This window comes from Papio anubis, chromosome 18 (assembly GCF_008728515.1).
Source record: "Papio anubis isolate 15944 chromosome 18, Panubis1.0, whole genome shotgun sequence".
Classification (NCBI taxonomy): domain Eukaryota; kingdom Metazoa; phylum Chordata; class Mammalia; order Primates; family Cercopithecidae; genus Papio; species Papio anubis.
This window is the reverse complement of record NC_044993.1, coordinates 56,348,803-56,355,518: the sequence shown is the minus strand read 5'-3', so window position 1 is coordinate 56,355,518 and position 6,716 is coordinate 56,348,803.

Here is a 6,716-nt window from a genome sequence, read left to right as displayed (position 1 = left end):
GTAAAGGAGTGAAGAATAATATTGGGAATGGGAAGCTAGTAATGGGTACTACAGACAGGTCCAGAAATCTGTAGTACCGGCTGGAGAGATAAAAGCAACCTTGACACTCAACAAAAGGCAGTACCGGTATTCTCTGTGTGTGTGTATGCATGTGTGTGATATATATCAGCGTGTATGTATGTGTGTGCATAGATATGTGTGTATGTATATGCATATTAGCACAGGTGCTCAAACATTTTTATTGGATGGATGGGTGGATTGGTGGATGGATGGATGAATGAACGCATGGACAGATGGGTGGGTGGATGGATAGATGGGTGGTTGGATGAATGCGTGGATGGATGGATGGGTAGATGGATGGGTGCGTGGAGGGATGGGTGGATGGGTGAGTGGGTGCGTGAATGGAGGGTAGGTGGATGGGTAGGTGGATGGATGGAGGGTAGTTGGGTAGGTAGGTGGGTAGGTGGATGGAGAGAGGGACAGATGAGGTACACCAACTATTCCTGTCCTCCAGCCCTCAAATCAACTCTCTTTTGCCTCAAGACTGGCAACATTCCTACTTTCCTTCCTCCTCCTCCCTCCGGCGTCCTCCTCTTCCCCGTGGCAAGTAAATACTGTACCCCCAGCTCCAGTCTGGGCTTGTGCTCAGGGACCAATTTTCCAGGACATTTGCAGTCCTACCCTGCCACCTACAGGGAGGCCTGTGGTACTGCAGAGAGGAGCCCTCATTTGACTTCGATTCAGGGCAGCGTCACACATCTCACCTTATTCAGAAAGAGAAAGGGCAGCGCTCAGAGTGAGTGGCAAGGAGTCGGCAAAGCCCACGGGGAACTGGGGACTGGTTTCGGCTTAGAATCTTCTTTCAAAGGATGAAAACATTGGGCCAACTCAGGTACGCCGAGCCCAGAGCTGTTAGGTAGGGAATGCAGGCACATCAGGGAGAGCGGGGGAGGGAAGGCGGAGGGAGCGACCAGGAGGCGCGAGAGACCACCCGCCTGGAGGTCGCGTCCCCACTCCCCTTCCACCCCTGACCGCCTGTGCGACCTGGAACCTCTCACTTCTCCCCTCTCTAGACCTCACTTTGTTCAAATGAAACACAGACCATAAGATTCCTTTTATTATTTTTGGAGACGGAGTTTCACTCTTGTCCCCCAGGCTGGAATGCAGTGGCGCGATCTCGGCTCACTGCAACCTCCGCCTCCTGGGTTCAAGCGATTCTCCTGCCTCAGCCTCCCGAGGAGCTGGGACTACAGGCGCCCGCCACAACACCCGGCTAATTTTTGTATTTTTAGTAGAGATGGGGTTTCACCATGTTGACCAGGCTGGTCTCAAACTCCTGACCTCAGGTGATCCACCCCCCTCGGCCTCCCAAAGTGCTGGGATGACAGGCACGAGCCACAGCACCAGGCCAGAAGATTCCTTTAAATCATTCACCAAGCCTTTCCACTTATGTGCTGGCTTATGTCACTTCACAACAGACCTGTGAGGTGTGAGTCTAGTTAGGGTTACTATTAACAAGATAAAAATATCTGTAGGAAGGCTACAGTTGGCCTTCTGCCTCTGTGGGTTCCACATCTATGAATTCAACCAACCGAAGATGAAAAAAAAAAAAAAATCAGGGAGGCTGGGCACAGTGGCTCATGCCTGTAATCTCAGCACTTTAGCAGGCTGAGGCAGGAGGATCGCTTGAGGCCAGAAGTTCAAGACCAGCCTGAGCTACATAGCACGGCCCCATCTCTACAAAATATATATATATATTTATACTATATATACACACACACACTATATATATATATATATATATATATATATATATATTTTTTTTTTTTTTTTTTTTTTTTTTTTGAGACAGAGTCTTGCTCTGTCACCCAGGCTGGAGTGAAGTGGCGCGATCTGGGCTCACTGCAAGCTCCACCTCCCGGGTTCACGCCATTCTGCTGTCTCAGCCTCCCCAGCAACTGGGACTACAGGCGCACGCCACCACACCCGGCTAATTTTTTGTATTTTTAGTAAAGATGGGGTTTCACCGTGTTAGCCAGGATGGTCTCGATCTCCTGACCTCGTGATCCACCCACCTCGGCCTCCCAAAGTGCCGGGATAACAGGCGTGAGCCACGGGGCCTGGCCAATATATACATTTTTTTAATCGACAACGAAAACCATCTGTATTAAACACATACAGACGCCCTTTCTTATCATGATTCCCTAAACAATACAGTATAGAAACTATTTACATGGCATTTACATTGTATTAATTTTTATAAGTAATCTAGAGATAATCTAATGTATACAAGAGGGCCAGGCATGGTGGCTCACGCCTGTAATCCCAGCACTTTGGGAGGTCGATGTGGGTGGATCACTTGAGGTCAGGAGTTCAAGACCAGCCTGACCAACATGGTGAAACCCCATCTCTACTAAAAATACAAAAAGTAGCCAGGCGTGGTGGCACACACCTGTAGTTCCAGCTACTCAAGAGGCTGAGGCATGAGAATCACTTGAACCTAGCCAAGGCTGAAGTTGCAGTGAGCTATGATTGCGCTACTGCACTCCAGTCTGGGTGAGAGAGTGAGACTCTGTCTCAAAAATAATAATAAATATAAATAAAGTATACAGCAGGATGTGCATAGTTAAATGAAAAGACTACATCATTTTATATCAGGACTTGAGTGTCTGTGGGGTTTGGTGTCCATGGAAAGTCCTGGAACCAATCCTCCATGGATACCAAGGGATGACTCTATTTGGAAACTCTCAGAAAGAAAAAAGAATTGAATAAACTGGCCTTAGAAAACACAGGAGCCGGCAGTCATGGTGGCTCATGCTTGTAATCCTAGCACTTTGGGAGGCTGAGGTGGTCGGATCACCTGAGGTCAGGAGTTCAAGACCAGCCTGGCCAAAATGGCAAAACCCCATCTCTATTAAAAATGCAAAAATGAGCTGGGCATAGTGGCGCATGCCTGGAATCCCAGCTACTCAGGAGGCTGAGGCAAGAGAATCTCTTGAACCCAGGAGGTGGAGGTTGCAGTAAGCCAAGATTGTGCCCCTGCACTCCAGCCTGGGTGACAGAGCTAGACTCCGTCTCTAAAAAACAAAGAAAACACAGGAGCCTGGACAGCTGAGAATATCTTAGGCAGAAAAACCCAGAAACTCTCTCAGGGTTTCCATCTCCTGACCTAAAGGCAAATTTCTACAATGAGGTTTTGACGGGCCCGGCCTGGATTATGTGGCCACCTTAGAGGTGGAATCCTGTTATAGGCAGATGTCAAATAAAGGCTGGTATCCCCAAAAAAGGGATGCTAAGCAGCCCAAAATAAGTATACAAAGTAACATATATGTTAAATAGCTTGATTTAGCCATTTCATGCTATATACATATATCAAAATATCATATATACCATAAATATATATAATTTTTATTTGTAATAAAAAAGTAAAATGAGTCTCTTATAGACAGTATAATTGGATCTTGTTTTCTCAACCCATTCAACTTGTATATTTAGCTGTCCCCATTTCACAGGCAAGAAAACTGAGTCTCAGAGTTACATTATGAAATATTCTCAGGTTACATTATGAAAGCAGGAAGGCCAAAGTCTCACCACCCAATCAGGGCTGCCAGAGGCTGGAACATCTTCAGGTTACACTCATCACTGACAGCAGCTCTGTAACTCAGGGGACCATCCTAGCTCTGCCCTCTAGGCTCCGCCATGATGGTGACTCAGCATCTCTGGGTCTTGGCCTATTCCTCTGCTATCTCCATGCTACTCTCTATCTCATAGTTTCTGCTGACTTGTGGCTCTTGCCACAACTCAAGTTTCTGCTGACTCATAATTCTTGTCAAATCATGGCTCCTATTCACCCATAGCTTCTGCTGACTCAAAGCTTCCTCTTGTAACTTTCCTTCTGTGTGTCTCTCTGTTTCTGCCCCCAATACTGACTACTAATCCTTTCTGTGTGTCTCATATTCAGATTCTTCAAAAGAAAGCAACTGAATTTTTCAATTGGTCCCCAATATCCCTATTTGTTGGATTTTTCACCTTAGGTTCAGTGTCCGCTCCTGTCCAATTAGCTGAATCCTGGAGTTTTAAGTTGCAAAATGGGGTTGATCAGTGTAAATAACCTCTCAGAAGGGGCAGCAATGCAGATGCAATGGGATCCTTCAAACCAAGTAGGACCAAGATTTTGAGTCAACGTTCTCTGGTTGCAAGTGTTTCCTACCTGAGTATCCAGGTTGCCCTATCCCACAGGATCAAAATATAATAACTAACACTAACTGTCAAGCACCATTCTAGCCTTACACAGGCTATCTCAACTAATCCTGACCCCAGTCCCAGGAGGTGGCCTCTTTATTTGTGTCCATTTCACAGAAATGAAAGCTCATTTAGAAAAGGTAAATAACAGGCTCAAAGTTATACTCCTACTAAGTAAACTATCTATCAATAATTACTTTAAGTATAAATGAATCAAATTCCCCAGTTAGAAGACATAGAGTAGGTGAATAAGTTGAGAAAACAAGATCCAACTATACTCTGTCTACAAAAGACTCACTTTACTTTTTGTTACAAATAAAAATTATGAGCCAGGTGTGGTGGCTCACACCTATAATCCCAGCACTTTGGGAGGCTGAGGCGGGTGGACCACCTGAGGTCAGGAGTTCGAGACCAGCCTGACCAACATGGATAAACCCCGTCTCTACTAAAAATACAAAATTAGCCAGGCATGGTGGTGCATGCCTGTAATCCCAGCTACTAGGGAGGCTGAGGCAGGAGAATCGCTTGAACCCGGCAGGCGGAGGTTGTAGTGAGCTGAGATCGTGCCATTGCACTCCAGCCTGGACAACAAGAGTGAAACTCTGTCTCAAAAAAACAATTAATTATATTTATGGTGTACATGATTTTTTGATATATGTATATAGTGTGGAATGGCTAAACAAAGCTAATTAACATATATGTCACCTTGTATATGAATCATTTTTGTGGTTAGAACGCTTTTATTAACTAGTCACAATAGATCTCTTGAACTTTTTCCTCCTGGCTAATTGAAATTTTGTATGTTTTGACCAATGTCTCCCTAACCCTCTCACACACACCCTCACCATGCTTCTGGCAACCACTATTCTATTTCAATGAGTTCCACTTTTTTAGATTCCACATATAAGTGAGATCATGTGGTATTTGTCTTTCTGTGCCTGATTTATTTCACTTAACATACTGCCTTCCAGGTTCATCCATGTTGTCACCAATAACAGGATTTCCTTCTTTGTTTCCTTAATTTTATGGCAATGGGTTAAGGCTGAAGAGTATATATGCCACATTTGTGTATGTGTATCACATTTTCTTTATCTACTCATCCACTGATGGACACTTAGGTTGATTCTATACCTTGTCTATTGTGAATAATACTGCAGTGAACATGGGAGTGCAGATACCTCTTCAACACACTGACTCCATTTCATTTATTTATTTATTTATACTTTTTTTTTTTTTTTTTTTGAGACAGAGTCTCACTCTGTTGTCCAGGCTGAAATGCAGTGACACAATCTCGGCTCACTGCAACTTTCATCTTCCAGGTTCAAGTGATTCTCCTGCCTCAGCCTCCTGAGTAGCTGGGATTACAGGCGCACATCACCACACCCAGCTACGTTTTGTATTTTTAGTAGAGCTGGGGTTTTGCCATGTTGGCCAGGCTGGTCTCGAACTCTAGACCTCAGGTCATCTGCACAGCTTGGCCTCCCAAAGTGCTGAGATTATAGGTGTCAGCCACCGTGACTGGCCCTTCATTTCCTTTAAATACATAATAATAGGATGGCTGGATCATAGAGTTCTATTTTTAGTTTTTTGAGGAATCTCCGTACTGTTTTTCATAATCATTATACTAATTTACATTCCTACCAATAGCGTACAAGGGTTCCCTTTTTCTTCATATCCTTGCCAACACTTGTTATCTTTTGTCTTTTTGATAATAGCCATTCTAACAGGTCTGAAGAAAACAATGAAATTGTCTCTTCATGGCCGGGTGCAGTGGCTCATGCCTGTAATCCCAGCACTTTGGGAGGCTGACAGGGGTGGATCATGAGATCAAGAGATCGAGACCATCCTGGTCAACATGGTGAAACCCTGTCTCTACTAAAAATACAAAAGTTAGCTGGGCATGGTGGCACACACCTGTAGTCCCAGCTACTCTGGAGGCTGAGACAGAAGAATTGCCTGAACCCGGGAGGCGGAGGTTGCTGTGAGCCAAGATCGTGCTACTGCACTCCAGCCTGGCGACAGAGCGAGACTCCGTCTCAAAAAAAAAAAAAAAAAGAAAAGATATTGTCTCTTCACTCTATTGATTGTTTCCTGTGCTGTGCAAAAGCTATTTAGTTTGTTGTAATCCCATTTGTCTATTTTCACTTTTGTTGCAGTGCTTTTGTGGTCATATCCAAAGAAACCATTGCCTAGATCAATGTCTTAGAGCTTTTCCCTGTTTTAATCTAGTAGTTTTACAGTTTCTGGTCATATGTTTTTTTTTTTTTTTTTTTGGGGAGTGGAGTCACAAGCTGTCCTGGAAGGCTGGAGTGCGAACAGCCGCTTGACCGACTCGCACTGCAAGCCTCCCGCCTGCAGGATTCGAGCCATTCTCTGCCTCTCCCGGCCTCCCGGTGCTGGGACTTCTGGCTCCCGCCTGCGCCCGGCCCAGTTTGCTGTTACAGTGAGGCGGGGGGTTTCACCATGTTAACTGA